Source organism: Sphaerodactylus townsendi, linkage group LG15, assembly GCF_021028975.2.
Source record: "Sphaerodactylus townsendi isolate TG3544 linkage group LG15, MPM_Stown_v2.3, whole genome shotgun sequence".
NCBI lineage: Eukaryota > Metazoa > Chordata > Lepidosauria > Squamata > Sphaerodactylidae > Sphaerodactylus > Sphaerodactylus townsendi.
In genome coordinates this window covers 28,238,978-28,257,433 of record NC_059439.1, presented here as the reverse complement: position 1 = coordinate 28,257,433, position 18,456 = coordinate 28,238,978, and positions in this window count along the sequence as shown.

The window sequence follows — 18,456 nt, the reverse complement described above, 5'->3', positions numbered from 1 at the left end:
CTCTTTTACTAAAAGCGAGTTGGAGTTTGCCTTTTTCTTCTAAGAAAATCCACGGGGTGGGGGCGAACCAACACTACTGGCTCCGCTTCTTTTGCCTGACTGGGATAGCCTCCTTGCCCCAGTTCTGCCTTACCCAAGCCAGGACTGTGCGTGTCAACCAGCCTCATGGACAGCAGGATTCGCACTCTGGACAGTTCCGTTGTGGAATGGAAAGGGTTACATTATACTAAAAAAAAAGACACCACCATATAGCAATGTGAATTGAAAAGGGAAAGAGGGATTCCATTGACCACCCCAAAAGGCTATGCTGCGGATCATTGGACCTGCTTGGACATCTGTGTGGGTTGCGGACTGTGATGAGAAGGACAATTGCCACAGCAATGCGTGGCCGGGCCCCGCTGGTTTAAATATAATTTCAGTGAGATCTCAGTCAGGGTCAGTGACAGGGCACCTTGGTTGGTGTTCCTGTGACAAAATTTATTTTGTCAAGTCAAGTAAAAATAGAAAAAATAAATAAATTTTCAAACCATCACTTGGGTGGGGGGAAGGTATCTCAGAACAGGGCACACAGCAGCCAAAGTCTGGTATCTTAGAGTCAATGTGGTGTAGCGGTTAAGAGTGGTGGACTTGAATCTGGTTTGGCATTCCCAGCAATTCTGCAAACTGAATTTCCAGGAGTATGGAAACCTGGTTGGGTGGGGGTTTAAGCCTTCGCCCTCTACCGGTTTCTCTACATGAAATAGCTTTGGACAGCTATTGGGCTAAAAAGGAATGTAGGAGTGCAGAAACACATCTGGTTCACCAGATAAGCCTCCACAGCTCAAGTGGCAGAGCGGGGAATCAAACCCAGTTCTCCAGATTTGAATCCACCTGCTCTTAATGACTACACTACACTGGAGGACAGACAAAAAGCAAGAGAGCATGCAACATTTTGTTGTCCCGGAGAGCAGGAGCTAAATATTGTTACTATAGAACTTCCTGAGAGACTTATAACCTGTTTTGCAAGTAATCGGGCCAACCTGAAGGATTTCCGAGGCCAAACTTACCAGAGTTTGGTTAGCCTAAAAATCATACTGTGAAGGTGTCAGCAAGACAACGTTTTAAGCAACACAGTCGCAATTGTTTGGTCTGCAAGCAGTGTGCTACTTTTGAGTTTAAATACAAAGCTGGGTAGCTGATTTTCATTTGTCAAAGCTTGTTCGAGAATCTGTACTATTGTATATTTATGAAATATTTGTGAAATAAATTCATATATTTATGAAATTTCGAACATTGCAAGTGATTTAAAGAAGCAAACCTTGTGGGGTTTTTTGTAGCAAGAGAGTTAGCCTTGGGTACAGAGTGGATTGTTTTGCTTAGCGTTGGCGCATCACCCTGGAGGTAGGCAACCCTATGGCCTTCCCCTCTCCCCAAGCGCCCACCTAATTCTCTCACCGGCCTGCTGCCTTCCCCCTCTAAACTTCGCCTCTTTCAGTCACAACAGGCCCTCTCTTTTCCCTTCTCCCTAAATCTCATTTCTATGTCAACCTCCTCCCCCTTCCTCCTCTCACAGCTTTACAGAGAGGCGGTGCCATTCATAGGATAATCACGCTTTATCATTAGAGGGGAGGCCATTCCCAGACTCAGGGGTGAGAGGATCAAAAGCACAGGATGGGGGGGGGGGAGCAAGGTTTTGGCTCTGCTCCCACCCCTCTGCAAGACCCTCTGCTATCATTCTCCTCCCAGAAGGATCTTGGCCCCCATTCCACCCTTCCCTTAACCCACCAGATTTCACCCCATCCTTTTTCAAAATCCTCACTCACAACTGCGGCCCCTCAGGTCTAACCCGGGTTCAAAAGGTGTGGAGTTCTCTCTCTCTTGTAAATCCTCACTTTCCCAGCAGCACTGAGGAGAGATTCTTCCAGTCCACCTGGGTGAACTGAGGAGGAAGAGGGGGAAAGGAAGGGCCCCAGTTCTGGGATGGGGGGGGGGGGACCGTGGCTCTATGGCAGAGCGCCCGTGTAGATGAAACAGTACCACTGTGAATGCCTGCCATAGTGTAATATCCAGTGTCTTGTGAATGCAAAAACTACTCCTGTGCCTTTCAAGACGACATACACACAACAACAACTCTAAATTCGTGCCCCAAAGGTTTCTTGCTTGCGCAAGAACTCTTGTACACCTGCCAACATCATCTCAACAGCCCCCAGATGTTCGGGGTTTAGCTGTGGTCTAGCAGAGGCACAGAAGTGGAGCAGAAGGTTCTTCCTGCACCCAAGATGGGATAATTTCTTCCTGACTTTCTTAGGATGTCTCTGCCAACACTAGAGATGGGATATTGTGTGGCACAAAGGTGGAGTTAGTTAATATTGGTTGTGGTGGGTTTTCCGGGCTGTGTGGCTGTGGTCTGGTAGATCTTGTTCCAAACGTTTCACCTGCATCTGTGGCTGGCATCTTCAGAGGTGTATCACCTCTGAAGATCCGTGTATCACCTCTGAAGATGCCAGCCACAGATGCAGGCGAAATGTTAGGAACAAGATCTACTAGACCACGGCCACACAGCCCGGAAAACCCACCACAACCAGTTGTATACAGTCGTGAAAGCCTTCGACAATACATTAGTTAATATTCCTTGGGGGGTTGATGAAGGGGCTGGTTCACGTGTATATATAACCATCTCTCGTCATGTGATTACAGTTGAGAATTCACAACAAAAAAATGTGTAAACGGACTCCCTTGAAAACATTGTGCCTGAAAAGGAAGAGAGATAGAATAAACAGTCTCCTTGTGGTATTTGATCCGTGAGGGCTGCTTTTGAATTGCTATTTCGCGGTTTGGCGTTTTAGTCAGAAATTCCTTTTGGGACGGTGGATTGGACCAAGACAGCACTTGGCCTCCGACCATTCTGTGATTCTGATCTGCTCCCTTATGCTGCCCTAAGGAGCAGCAGTGGTGTAGGAGGTTAAAAGCTCATGTATCTAATCTGGAGGAACCGGGTTTGATTCCCCGCTCTGCCACCTGAGCTGTGGAGACTTATCTGAGGAATTCAGATTAGCCTGTACACTCCCAACACACGCCAGCTGGGTGACCTTGGGCTAGTCACAGTTTCTCGGAGCTCTCTCAGCCCCACCTACCTCACAGGGTGTTTGTTGTGAGGGGGGAAGGGCAAGGAGATTGTCAACCCCTTTGAGTCTCCTGCAGGAGAGAAAGGGGGGATATAAATCCAAATTCTTCTTCTTCTTCTAACTTACAAATCGGTCCACTGAGAATTCAGACTCTGTATCCTAGTCAAACTCACCAGATCTCTCTCTCTTTCCCTCCTAAGAAGTTCTGGCTTCAGCTAGAGTCTCTTCCCTGATGAGCAAATGGCCAATCATTGCTCTGGGCTGGTTTCTGTAGCTGCAAACGGGTGGCATCTGGCTGCTGGACCCTTCCTGCCCGTCGAACCGGAAGAGTTATTTCTCCCAGGGCTAGATGAGAAAGGTCCACATGCTAAAAATATATCTCAGCCCTACAGAGTGCAAAAGGACCTCATAGGTCATCCACCCAGCATGAGGCTGGAGTAATGGTTCCTTCTGCCTGGGCAACACAAACAGGTTAAAGGAACCTGTGTTGCCCGAGTCGCCACATCTTGATGCCGTTTGTATGGTGGGTGCAGGAGCCACCCAGGATCGCTGGGATCCCGGCCTCAAGATGCGGCATGGTTCACAAAGGAAGCGCTGTGTTTCCCTGTGAACTGCACATCAGATAATCCCCTCCCAATCCGAGAATACCCCTCCCACACACACACTTAATGGCAATGGCGACCGCCTGGAGAATCCACCATAATGGTGAGTTGGGGGAGCAGGGAATAGAATGCTTCCTGCTTGCTGTAGTTCACACAGGCAATCAGGAAGTGACTGAACCCCAAGTTAAAGGAGAATTTAGCCTGGGTTCAGTCAAAGGGCCCCTACGCACAGCAGAAGCAACTAGAGTTCGACTCGTGTCTTCGGAAATCGTTACCTGAGCTCGACTCCTCTGTTACTCCGCACAGCAGCTGACTCGTGTCTCCGGAGCCGAGTTCAGAGGGCGGGATAACCTCCTCGCGTCTTCTGCTCCTCATTCCCAATTGGTTGCTGTTCTATGGCGGGAAACGTGAGTGCCGGTCCCTTTTTCCCCCCATTTACCGACGTAGGAGCTACGTAGGAGGATTTTTTAAAGGCGCGCTTCTCGCTGCCACCACGAGTCTCCCGTTCTGCGCATGGCCGAAAATACTGCACTGTGATTGGCTGGCTGGCAGAGTCAAGGCGAGGGAGATTCCGCACTTCACCAGCTTTGGCTTGAGTGCAACCAGAATTCGCTCGGAAGTTGCACCTCCCAGTCGAGGTCAAAAATTTAACAGTAAGAAGAGGGGGGGAGCCGAGACAGACACGAGTTGAACGCTCCGGCTGTGCGGAGTACCCGGGTCAGACCTACGTTGAACTGGGAAGGTTGAATCCTACAGTGCGGAGGGGCCCAAATATAACGGGTTAGAAGCATGGGGGGGGGGTGAGTTCTGTGTGAACTTCTCTCCAGTAACATGTTGTTCACACACCTGAACCCATTATATTTAACCTGTGTGGAATCACCCAAAGCTTTTATATGTTGTGGTTTTGTGATGGAAGGACCCAACTGAGTGGCAAGACAAGATGTAGGGTGGTGGTCAGAAGAACTATCAAGCCTCAGTGACTGATGGCAGAAGAAGAGAAGAAAAAGAGTTGGACATATACCCCACCTTTCTGTCCTGCACAGAGACTCAAGGTAACTTTCAACCTCCTTTCCCTTCCTCTCCCCACAATAGACACCTTGTGAGGTAGGTGGGGCTGAGAGAGTTCTGAAGAACTGTGACTAGCCCAAGTTCACCCAGCAGGAATGTAGGAGTGCGGGAACACATCTGGTTCACCAGATAAGCCTCTGCCACTCAGGTGGAGGAGTGGGGAATCAAACCCGGTTCTCCACATTAGAATCCACACCACACTCTTAATCACTATACCACAAGGCCTGTGATATGGATCGGGGCCATAGCACAAAAAAACAGTGCTTTAACTCTTTCCTTTCATGATGGTTCCTAAGTCAAAAATCCCTCCCCCCCCCGCTTGATTTTGAGCCCTAATAGAGAGGGAGGAGGCACAATATCGACACGTGTCTTTTCTCTCCCCAATCAAGGCTGAAAGCTGTTTAGGGGGTCGAGGAGAATGATATAGAGGGGAAATTTAGCTTTCACTTTTCCCAGCACCAGAGCCCAAATCAATACCAAGGCTCACACAGAGGTACTTCTTGCAGCTAAACTGCACGTCAGGGGATCTCATAATGAATTTCTAAAGTCATATGTAGTTCGGCTCTTTGCGGGAAGCCATGGGGAGTTAAGACTGGTATAAACTCGACATCCGCATGTGGAGCAGATGTGATCCTAGGAATCGGCAAGGAGGTTGGCTGAGTGAGAAAGTAACGGCGAGCATTCCACACGCTAATATAATTCTAGCCAGCAGGGACTGAGCAAGCATGCGAAACAAGGGAACCGTCATGCGCTAACAGCTACTGACTGCTAATTAACAACGGGCTGCTAATTGACAGAGCCAGGGAAAAGGGACTCAGTGTTTGCTGCAACTTTCTCGATGTGATGAGAGAGTCATAGTTCTCGAAGGGAGAGAGGAATGATGACAACCCATAACAAGCGAGGAACGCAGCACTTGCAGGCAACAGATAATGCCCCGACAATGGGAGATTTAGCAGCTCTTTGTAGCAAAGCAGAAGTAGAGCTGCCGTCGCGCAAGGGACTGGTAATCCTCCAGTAACAATGGACTGATAAAGATTCAACCAGGGCATGCTAAGCACGGCACTCCCTCCTTTAACACTGTGGTTATATTCCTGCTAAATGAAGCAGATGTATCAGAGGGATTGATAACACTGGTTCGGCGTTGAAACGAGAAAAGAAAGTCCTTCTGATTCTTCTGCGATGGTGGCCAGAAGAATGGGAAGAACTGCTGTGGTATGGGTGGGAAAAGGTGGGAAGGAGCAAGAAAACCTGAAGAAAGCTTAACTCATATAGATCTCCTTCGCCTCCCCTGCGAAGGGGGAGAAAAAGTCACGCTTTGAGAACTTTTGGAAACCACCGGGATTTTCTGATCTGAAATGGTGGCCAGAAGAGTGGGAGGAACTGCTGTGGTGTGGGTGGGGAAAGGTGGGGAGGAGCAAGAAAACCTGAAGAAAGCTTAACTCATATAGATCTCCTTCGCCTCCCCTGTGAAGTGGGAGAAAAAGTCACGCTTTGAGAGCTTTTGGAAACCACAGGGATTTTCTGATCTGAAATGGTGGCCAGAAGAGTGGGAGGAATTGCTGTGGTGTGGGTGGGGAAAGGTGGGGAGGAGCAAGAAAACACACACAAAAAAACCTAGTGTATATAGATCTCCTTCACTTTCCCTGCAAAGGGAGAGAAAAGGTGCACTCTGACAGCTTTCCAAAATCGCAGGGATTCTGCGATCTGGGAGCTCACTGAGTTCCAAAGAGGGAAAACAGGTGCGTAACCAAAAATCCAGCCCAAAGGGAATGAACACTCAATGCGAAGGAGACCGCGAGTACGTAAATAGCTTACGATTCAGCCATAGATTTTGGGATGAATCCTACCGTGTTTCCCCGAAAATAAGACAGTGTCTTATATTATTTTTTGCTCCCCAAGATGTGCTATGTCTTATTTTCAGGGGATGTCTTATTTTTCCGCTCCACAGCTGCATGCTCTGGTGTTCAATGGGCATGCTTCCAAACAAAAACTTGGCTATTTCTTATTTTTGGGGGACGCTTTATATTTAGCACTTCAGCAAAACCTCTACTATGTCTTATTTTCAAAGGATGTCTTATTTTCGGGGAAACAGGGTAGTGTTACTTTGCTAGACCTGGTCAGTTTCATACTGGAAGAGACCTTGTGCCTTGGCTTGAAACCAACCCTCCACCTTGGCTCCCCTTGGCTCTAATCAGAGATGCATTGACAGTATCACCAATTTGGTCAGTGTGCCGGCCCGTCATGAAAGCGGCTGAGCAACGACTCCACATCTTGGTAGCACGCATGATTCTCTGGACACTGGGTGCATTCCCTCTTTGACCACATCCCCAACGACATGGTCCAACAACAATCTGGCATCGCGACTGTCGAGGCAAAAATGAGAGAGAGGCGCTTGTGCTGGTCTGGCCATGTCTGAGGAGCAGCCCCCAGACACTGTCGCCAGCATTGCCAATCACACTGAGGTTACTGGCTGGCTGGTGGCCACTGGGACGGCCAAAGCAAGGATGGCAAGATACCATCAAGGCAGATTTGACAGTGACACGCCTGCGACCAGACAAGGCGATCGATTGAGAGAAGTGGCATTTAAAAATCCAAGAAGTGAACCCTGAAATTAGTGGGACAACGCGAGGAGGAGGAGGAGGAGGAGGAGGGGGAGGAGTTTGGATTTATATTCCCCCCCTTTCTTTCCTGTAGGAGACTCAAAGGGGCTTACAATCTCCTTGCCCTTCCCCCTCCACAACAAACACCCTGTAAGGTGGGTGGGGCTGAGAGAGCTCCGAGAAGCTGTGACTAGCCCAAGGTCACCCAGCTGGCGTGTGTGGGAGTGTACAGGCTAATCTGAATTCCCCAGATAAGCCTCCACAACTCAAGTGGCAGAGCGGGGAATCAAACCCAGTTCCTCCAGATTAGAATGCACCTTATTTTAACCACTATGCCACTGGAGGGGGAGGGGGAGGGGGGAGGAGGAGGGGGAGGAGGAGGAGGAGGAGGAGGACAAAAAGAAGAAGAAGAAGAAGAAGAAGAAGAAGAAGAAGAAGAAGAAGAAGAAGAAGAAGAAGAAGAAGAAGAAGAAGAAGAAGAAGAAGAAGAAGAAGAAGAAGAAGAAGAAGAAGAAGAAGAAGAAGAAGACGACGACGACGACGACGACGACGACGACGACGACGACCAGAGGAGGTAGCAACCACCAGCTCTGCTACAGCATCCCAGGAAGCCTCTCCAGGAAGCCTCCCACATCAAGGCTTCTGTGCAGGACTGCTGCCAGCTCTGCATCTCCTACTGTGGCCCCATTCGTCAGTCATGTGTGCCTTTGACAGATCTTCTGCACAGATGACAGGTGTCTGTCCTGCCCACATTGGCACAGGGCACTTCGGCCACATTTACTTCCAGCTTTGACTTGCTCACATTTACTTCTGGCTGGAACTCATCGTACCACAGATCTACCACCCTGCCCCTCCCCACATTTTACTTTTAAAAATTACACCCAGAATGAAGCACGTTAAATGAAACGTTTAATAGGTGCTTAAAAGTACTAATACCTTTATAGTAGGTATTACTATACATTTCTAGCAGCATGGGGGGCTGGTATGCTACAGTAGTAAGAAAGGAGTAACAACGATGCAGTGCCCTCACACTGGAAAAAGTGAGATAAGGTTCAGGCAATGTGGAAGTAGTAACCTTCTGGCAACAGCCCAATAATAGCATTCAGGAAAGGCTGGAGATATTAAACAAGTTGTTTCACAAAGTGAAGTTTCATAAGTTTCATAAGAAGTGAAGAAAATCTAGTGACAGGGGAGTATTAATTCTCTAATAACCAAGAACTTCTCTAATAACCAATTCTCTAATAACCAAGAACTCTCATAACCAAGAATTCTCTAATAACCAAGAACTTCCAAAAAATCTTGTAATACTAGTCTACTGCTGCTGCTACTACTACTACAGCTGCTGCTATTAAACTAGTTCAGGGGTCTGCAACCTGTGGGTCTCCAGATGTTCATGGACTACAATTCCCATCAGCCCCAGCCAGCATGGCCAACTGGCAGCATGCTGGCAGGGGCTGATGGGAATTGTAGTCCATGAACGTCTGGAGAGCCACAGGTTGCAGACCCCTGAGCTAGAAGTATTGGTCACCAGCTTCGTGCATAAGGATTTGCTAAATAATGTGTGATCAGTAATGTTCTGGTAACAAAAGGCTGCAACTCTCTAACAACAGATGCAGCCTCTAGCGACAGGGAACTAATAAAATGTTCCTGCGACATAACATAACGATTATTAATAAAGTCAGACTTAGTAGTTCTCATAATGTGGAGTTGGTAGCATGTTAGCAACAATGAATATATTACATGTAACAGGAAGTGTAACTCGATAGCAGACAAATTGAGTCAAGTTTTACTAACACGGACTAGCCTCAGGATGTAGTATTTCTGGATCAATGCTCTCGTTGGGGAAGTTAAGGTGGCCTGTTTGGAGGCGTCCGATTAAAGGACAGCAGAATTGGTAACATAAAATTACATTTTTGCTATCATTTGGGCTTTCTATCGGAGGCACCAAAATACCTCGAGCCTTCTCTGTTTGCAAGGCAACCATAACGCCTTAGCAATGTCTTGTCACCAAGAGATATGGCATCTGGGCAGTGGTGGGATCCAAAAATTTTAGTAACAGGTTCCCATGGTGGTGGGATTCAAACTGTGGCGTAGTGCCAATGGGGCTGGGCGGGGCACGACGGGGGCGTGGCTGGGCATTCCGGGGGCGGGGCATTCCTAGGCGGGGCTGTGGCAAGGACACAGCCGCTGCGCCGGTCCTTGGGCGGGAAACGAATGCACGCAGGCGCAGGCTGCCACGCACGCCGGTGCACCTCCTGCTAGACTGCTTCAAGTTCTGCGCGCTACTGCTGAGAGGAGGGGCGTAACTAAGGCCAAAACCACGCGGCAAAATCACCCATTAGTAGCCCCCTCTCGGCACACACAAATAATGAGTAACCTACTCTCGGGAACCTGTGGGAACCTGCTGGATCCCACCTCTGCATCTGGGGTTTGAGTTTTTCGTGTGGTGGAATGTGCCGTCAAGTCACAGCTGACTTCTGCCAACCCCGCAGGGTTTCCAGTGTCCAGAGGTTGCGTCTTCACTACCCCGATGGAAGAAAAGGCGCCTGCTGGAATTCTCCCTTTTGCACAGTCGTGGACGGGACACAGGAGTCTTGCCTTTTCCTGCATCTGGCAACCTAATAACGAATATCCTCACCTCACCCTGACTTGAACCATGACCCTGGGGCTGTCACTCATCAGGGTATCAACAAGCAGCCGATGTCCCAGGGAGGTGAGGGTAACAAAACACCATTAGCATAAACAGTGTGGCATGTATGTAAAGCTCGGGCCCTCGCCATGAGGCCGAAGCCACCGCTTGGCAACCCCTTCGCAACGGCTTTTTGTCTCTCGCACCATGGGCCGATCCGCCTCCATAGTGGGGGTCTCTTTGCTGCAGGAAGGATTTGGGACTATTGTGATGTGGGGCTGGGTGTCTTTAAGCAATCCTTCCCCACCCCCCCCAACCTACCCCAATTGGGGCCAAGGACACAGAGGAACCATTGTTCCATCCATGAATGGGTACAGTCTTGGTATGAATGGGAGCCTTCTTTTTGTGGTTGCTGGGCTTGTTCCCAAAGCGGCTGGGAATGGACCCCGATGCGACCCTTGTCAAATCAGGACAGGGGTGGGGGGAGGGGTTCTTGTGGGGGGGGGCAGGATATGAGTTTCACTTTTCCTGGTGTGAAAGTGGGAATATTGGAAAGAAACTCTTACTCCAAAGATTGGTTTATGATGGAGAGATGCTATAGGCTAAGAGATGTTCCTTCTGGGGATCTCTCTCTTTGACCCTGTGCTGCAGGGATTCCTGATCCATTCTTCACCCCGGTGGGTCTGGACTGGGGGGGAGCACAGTGATGTCACAGCGGTGGAGGATTTCCTGGGAAAGTTCACACGCCAGAGGGGGGAACATCAGTTGTGGCAGCCTCAGGATGTATCATTTAACTATACCTGTTCTTCTGGTCCTACCAGGTTTTATTACACGTGAAATAGCTTATCCTTTGACAAATGCAGTGATCTGAGATGGGCAGAAACCCATTGCAGTATGGGATCCAGGAGCTAGGGGCCTACTGGAATCTTCTACTTGAGGGTCAGTGTGGGGTAGCGGTTAAGAGCAGGTGGATTCTAATCTGGAGAGTCAGGTTTGATTCCCCACTCCTCCACCTGAGTAGTAGAGGCTTATCTGGTGAACCAGATGTGTTTTCACACTCCTACATTCCTGCTGGGTGACCTTGAGCTAGTCACAGTTCTCTCCAAACTCTCTCAGTCCCACCCACCTCAAAAGGTGTCTGTTGTGGGGAGAGGAGGGGAAAGGAGCTTGTAGGCCGCCTTGAGTCTCCTAACAGGAAAGAAAGATGGAGTATCAATCCAAACTCTTCTCTTCTTCTTGTCTACTATGTAATAATGGTTCCAGTGGCTCTCTACTTTCCCACTGAGTTGGTCTCGATGACACTAAAAGTAGAATGCAGTTGGAGCTCCTATTGGTTTTGCATAGCGGATACTCCAGAAGGGACAGGTCATCTTTCCAAATGCCTTCCGGCTGGGATTTGAGGTGGAAACTGCTTTGGTCACATGGTAAATAACCTGTACCAGGCAATGGATAGGTGGGATGACTGCTTGGTGGGTCTTTTGGACTTCTCAGTGGCTTAAATTACCATTGACCAGATAGAGATTTTGGATCTCAGTGGGACCATTTTGTGGTGGCTGTAGTCTCCTAATGAGCAGATACCAGAGCACAGGTGTCAAACTCATGGCCCTCCAAATGTTATGGATTACAGTTCCCATCATCCCCTGCCAGCATCATCAGCAGTGGCGTAGTGGTTAAGAGCAGGTGCATTCTGATCTGGAGGAACCGGGTTTGATTTCCTGCTCTGCTGCCTGAGCTGTGGAGGCTTATCTGGGGAATTCAGATTAGCCTGTGCACTCCCACACACACCAGCTGGGTGACCTTGGGCTAGTCACAGCTTCTCGGAGCTCTCTCAGCCCCACCTACCTCACAGGGTGTTTGTTGTGAGGGGGGAAGGGCAAGGAGTTTGTAAGCCCCTTTGAATCTCCTACAGGAGAGAAAGGGGGGATATACATCCAAACTCTTCTTCCTCTTCAAAATTGGTTCAGATGAGATTTATAGGGAACCCATCCTATAACCCTGTTTGCTTTTGGGCACAATTTACGCAGCTTGCAATATCCTCTAAAGCCATCAAGCTGTTTAAGATCAGGGTACCCCAAAAACTTTATCCATTCATTGGCACCTACATCCTCTTCTGGGCCCCTGCTGTTTATGCTACCGTGTTTCCCCGAATATGTCTTATATTAATTTTTGCTCCCAAAGATGTACTATGTCTTATTTTCAGGGGATGTCTTATTTTTCTGTGTTCGGGCATGCTTCCAAACAAAAACTTTGCTATGTCTTACTTTTGGGGGATGCCTTATATTTCACACTTCAGCAAAAACCTCTACTACGTCTTATTTTTAGGGGATGTCTTATATTCGGGGAAACAGGGTAACAGTAACAGAAGAAATAATGAGGCTGGACACACAAGTTAGGCTTTTTGCACTGACTGGACTGAGTATATTATTTGGACTTCCTTCTTCTTCACCTTCAGATGTCACGTTAAGACCTCACCATTCCAGAAGATGAATTGTAGCAACGGATGCCGATTATTGACTCTTTTATGGGTTTATCGCTGCACCGGACTTTTTAAAATCGTCATTTTAATGGTGGTATTTTTGTTATTTTAACTGCATGCTTTTCCTTGAATTGGTTTGGTGGGTTTTTTGCACTACTTTGGAAATGGGCACGAATGTCTTTGATACCAGTTTGGGCAGCAGAAAGGCAGTATCCAAAGATCCTGAACAGATAAATAAAAGAGCCTGTGGCGTCTCTGCAGCCCTCGTTCTCATTTTGCAAGTACAAATTAGTTTTGGATGTGCATAACAGGTCTCCTTGAAGTCTATTTTTGAAGCGAGAAATCCAGGAATCAAATGGAACCTCTGCTGATCTCTTTTGTCTGGGCCAGCCACATCTAGCATTCTCTGAACTTAAAAGAACCTGACACTGTGTCTGTTTAATTAAAGGCATTGTAAACCTTGCTTGTTATATTTTCCTCACCCTATAGTTAAGGACAACTCCTAATGGAAGGAAAAAATGAAAGGTACTGCCAATATGCATGTATTCTCAAAGGCAACAAAAGGATTCCAGGATGGCGTTATTATTAATATCATAAAGATTGATTGGGATACCACGTCATTATCCCTCCCAATTTTGCAGAGGTCCACAAAGAGCGACAAAAGACACACGGGCGTTTCCACCAAAAAAGAGGCTAGTTAAAATGTTTAAAACAGTGGGATACTTTAGAGTCCGAGACGCTAAGTTTTTTGGATGAGAACAGTGTCTTGAGAGCTGGAGAAAGGGATTTGGTGTTTTGAAGATTCAAAATACAAGTTTCTTGTGTAGCTAAAGAAAGGAGACGTGGTTCAGGTACCACCTGAGACCTTCTCCAGAGTTTTATGGGAAGGGTCTCATAGAGTAAAAGAGAAGAAGAAGAAGAAGAAGAAGGAGAAGGAGAAGGAGAAGGAGAAGGAGAAGGAGAAGGAGAAGGAGAAGGAGGAGGAGGAGGAGGAGGAGGAGGAGGAGGAGGAGGAGGAGGAGGAGGAGGAGAAGGAGGAGGAGGAGGAGGAGGAGAAGAAGAAGGAGGAGGAGGAGGAGGAGTTGTTGTTGTTAGGATTCATTCCCCATCTTTCTCTCCTGTAAGGAGACTCAAGGTGGCCTACAAGCTCCTTTCCTTTCCTCTCCCCACAACAGACCCCTTGTGAGGTACCGTGTTTCCCAGAAAATAATACAGTGTCTTATATTGATTTTTGCTCCCAAAGATATACTATGTCTTATTTTCAGGGGATGTCTTATTTTTCCTCTCCACAGCTGCATGCTCTGGTCGATGGGCATGCTTCCAAACAAAAACTTTGCTACGTCTTACTTTCGGGGGACGCTTTATATTTAGCACTTCAGCAAAACCTCTATTATGTCTTCTTTTCAGGGGATGTCTTATTTTCGGGGAAACAGGGTAGGTGGGGCTGAGAGAGTCCGGAGAGAACTGTGACTAGCCCAGGGTCACCCAGCAGGAATGTAGGAGTGAGGAAAACACATCTGGTTCACCAGATAAGCCTCCGCCACTCAGGTGGAGGAGTGGGGAATCAAACCCTGTTCTCCAAATTAGAATCCACCTGCTCTTAACCACTACACCACGCTGGTGAGAGGAAAGAGGTGTGTGTGTGGATGCAGCATTAAAGCAGGACTCGTAGAAGATCCTTTCCTCCCAGAGGAAGAGCAGAGTTTCAGTCTGCCTTTTATACTGTAAATCAGGGCATCCGAGTGAGTGAAAGGCGTGCTGGCTTAGCTGCCGATTTCCCCCCATCTCCTCATGCATCAAGCAAGCAACTCACCTCTTCTGCTTTTTAAAAGTGCCCTACTGTGTTGTTTATTTTGCAAAAGTGCAATCATTTTTTTTAAAGTTGCAGCACTGTCTTGGGGACGGGGCGGGGGCAGAGGTGACTACTGATATCTTAGCCCCGGCCAATTAATGCTGTCATGGGAAAACTGCTCATTGGAACTGAACGCCGTGAGTGCGCTTCAACAGTGGCACGCATCCCTATTTTAATCAGTGGAATATTAGAAGTTATGAGGTTCCTGGCTCTTGAAACTGATTTGTTTTTTGTTTTGCTTTTTTTGCTTTGCTCGGGGGGGGTGGTGGGGTGGGGAGCAGGGGAAGGCGTTTCAGTCCCATGCAAAATTGGGGCGGGGGGAGGCAACCGGGAACGGGCAATGGTGGCGGGAGACGAGCGGACCTGGCAGGGATTTTGTAGGAGTGCAAGTCCTGGAATAACAAACAGACAAAGGAGCCTGGCGAGGCGGTGACGGGACAGAGAGAATGGGACACAATTTCTTATTCTAACTATGGAACAAGAGGCCCTTTGTGGATTCAGTTCAGAAAAAGGGGGCGGAGTTGATGGGGAATGAATGGACATCTAGTAGGAGAGGCAGGAGCGGACCATCGGAGGGTTGAAAGAAGCAAGGGAGGGCAGCGGTCTTTCAGGGGTTAACGTCTAGATGAGAGGGGGATGCTGGGGGGGGGCAGCGTTTTCAGACTTTGGAGTGCGCCACAGATTGATAGACTTTCACAGTGACCTTGGAAAAGGGAGGCTAAAGGGCTTTCCCCGCCCAGCTCCGTTCCCAGATTAGCTAGCTGAGGTGGGGAAACTGAGGGACCGCTAAACAAAGCAGGTCCTGTCGAGAGGCTGGGTGAAAGTGTATTTAGGACGCTAGTTAGGTAGAGGAAGAAGTTCTAGACAGCTGTGTAAAGCATGTGTCCCGTACAAAAAAGGCCAAGTGGCTTGAGAGATAAAACAGCATCTCTATAGGCCCGCACATGCAAAATAATGCACATTCAATCCACTTTCACAATTGTTTGGAAGGGGATTTTGATATTTCGGACAGTGAAATCCAGCCGCAAAGTCCACTGAAAGTGGATTGAAAGTGCCGTATTCTGCATGTGCGGAAGGGGCCTCTGTAGCATCACATCATCTCCGGGGACCACCCCAGAATCTCCATGAGTTTTCCAAGCCAGAAATGGCAACCATACCTGCAAGCAGTCTTTAGGGTGGTACTGCCAAGGAAGAAGAGAAGAAGAAGAGTTTGGATTTATATCCCCCCTTTCTCTCCTGTAGGAGACTCAAAGGGGCTTACAATCTCCTTGCCCTTCCTCCCTCACAACAAACACCCTGTGAGGTAGGTGGGGCTGAGAGAGCTCCGAGAAGCTGTGACTAGCCCAAGGTCACCCAGCTGGCGTGTGTGGGAGTGTACAGGCTAATCTGAATTCCCCAGATAAGCATCCACAGCTCAGGCGGCAGAGCTGGGAATCAAACCCAGTTCCTCCAGATTAGATACACGAGCTCTTAACCTCCTACGCCACTGCTGAACGTATGCCTGTAACTTTTTCCACTGACAAAGTGACACACAGAGTCTGTTCTCTGCTGGCACAGCTGGGAATTTGAGATGGTCATAGGCCATTTATGCTCTCGTGGCCACCTTCACGCTGATCGTTTGCTTCTTTTAGATTGGATTCTTGGATATATACACATTTCCCGCTCTCCCAAACTCACTGTGCTTCAGATCACAGAATCAACACCGTTTTGGAAACTTCTGAAAGCCCGACTTTTCCTCTTCCTTTGCAGGGAGAGCGAAGGGAATCAACGTGCTTTTTCACTTCCTTTGAGTTTTCTCGCTCCTCTCAGCTTTTCCCGCCCCCACATGATTTTTCTGGACACCTCTCCAGAAAGGCTGAAAGGGCTGATCGTTGTTTTCTCAAGCTGAGAAAATGGACCCTTGAAACTGACCCAAAACTTACCTGGTCTAGCAAAAAGATGGCGCCTCGCAAAAAAAAAAGTGGCTGGCAGCCTCCTCAGCTGGAGGTTGCATGGATAGAACAAGGAAGTGGGGGTGGCAAAATGGAGGATTGGCTTGGCTGGGGAATCTTGTTTAAACAAAAAAACTGCAGGAAAACCCCGTTATGAAGCAAACAGCCACAAGGTAAGCACTGCATGCATACAGGACCACGGTGTCTCCTTCTGCTCCAAAGATTGCCATTTTAAAGCTAGGACTCATCAGCTGCATCTAGTGCACAGGTGTCAAACTCACAGCTCTCCAGATGTTGTGGACTACAGTTCCCAGAATCCCCTGCCAGCATCATGCTGGCAGGGGATGATGGGAACTGTAGTCTACAACATCTGGAGGGCCGCGAGTTTGATTCCAGCGAAGAAGGAGAATAGGTTAATAAAGAAATTACCAGCAGATGATAACGGCTGCCACGCAGCTCCAGGTGACACAGCAAACCCTTTGAGTCTTGGTTTCCTCCTCATCTTCGTGGCTGCAGCAGCAGAAGCGGATCAGGTAGACACAGATGAGGACCAGGCTGATAGCAAAACATAGGCCTGAGATGCCGGCCAGAAACAGCAACGCCTAAAGATGAATAGAGATGACCGTCAAAGAAAGGGGATAGCAGATCTTTGGTTCGTGGGTCCTTTATGATTGCGAAAAAATAGGATTGATCAGTAATGGCAGCGTGACGCAAGAACTGCAAATCTTTTCTATTTGGGGCATGTGTCTAGTCCTCGTGAATGGGGAGGGTTTTTTTTTAAAAAAATAATAATCTGTGTGCATAAGGAACAAAGGTACTCCAGCCTCTCGTTTCTCTAGACCACAGGTGTCAAACTTGTGGCCCTCCAGATGTTATGGACTACAGTTCCCATCATCCCCTGATGATGCTGGCAGGGGATGATGGGAACTGTAGTCCATAACAACTGGAGGGCCAAGAGTTTGACACCTATGCTCTAGATTTTTTTGAGATGGTGGTCACCTCTGGAATTCTGACACAGGCGCAACCACAAAATGGTCATCGTGGGAGGTGGAGCGAGCCCCAAAATAGCCCCTGTTGGAGCGAGCCACAAAATAGCCCCTATCACCACACACAGAAAGCCCATGTGCTGAGGATGTGAGTAGTAATTTTTAAAAATACACTGGGAAAAACAAATGTGTGTGACAGAAAAATGCCAACACTGTGGGGTCAGCTGTTGCGGAAACCAAGTTATTTTAACCTGCACAGCCAATCAGATCTCTTGTGGCCAAGGGCAAGTGGCCCTACAACAGACCGCTTGTGAGGGAGGTGGGGCTGAGAGAGTTCCGAGAGAACTGTGACTAGCCCAAGGTCACCCAGCAGGAAACACATCCGGTTCACCAGATAAGCCTCTGCCACTCAGGTGGAGGAATGGGGAATCAAATCCAAATTAGAATCCACCTGCTCTTAACCACTACACCACGCTGATATCTCCTGTCAACCCTATTTACTTATTGGCAGCCTCTACCCATTCCTATACCTCTCACAAATATATATTTATAACACCAGCGAAACATGCTGCATTCATGAATTAACCTGTCTCAAGTCAAAGGGAAAAAACATTATTTCTACCACACTTCCTAGTGGATCTAACTGGCCAGGGGGGAAGACATTTTGAGGAAAATCCTTTTCTGCACCTGTACTCAAACAATCTTATTGCTTATTTGAAGTTGATTATGTTTTGTACTGAATATGTTGTTCACTGCCTCGAGCTCTTTCCTTCCAAAAAGGTAAGGAGACGTGAATATTAAAAATGCATAAAGGGGGAGGCCTCCGTCAGCATCCTTCAGAAAACATGAAAGACCTTCGTCTTCCAGAAACATTTGATGAATTTTTATGAGGTCATACATATTTGAGCACGATCTTTGGGGGTTTTAGGAATAATTTTTAGCGAGAAGCTCTTTACGTTGACTTTGCTCGCATTTGGGGTGGCCCCATTCCGCCCACACCCCTGCCAAACTGAAAACGTTTTGAAAATTTCAGCGAAGTGGGATAAACAAATGATAATGATGACAATAATATCCAAACTGTCTAAGTGGTTGGGTTGAGGGTAAAGTGTGAAAATGAAGGCGGCAATCCTATGCAAACTTCACCGGGTGTAAATACTGTTCAATGCGGCAGGATTTAGATACAAATAAACATATACAGGTTTAGGCAC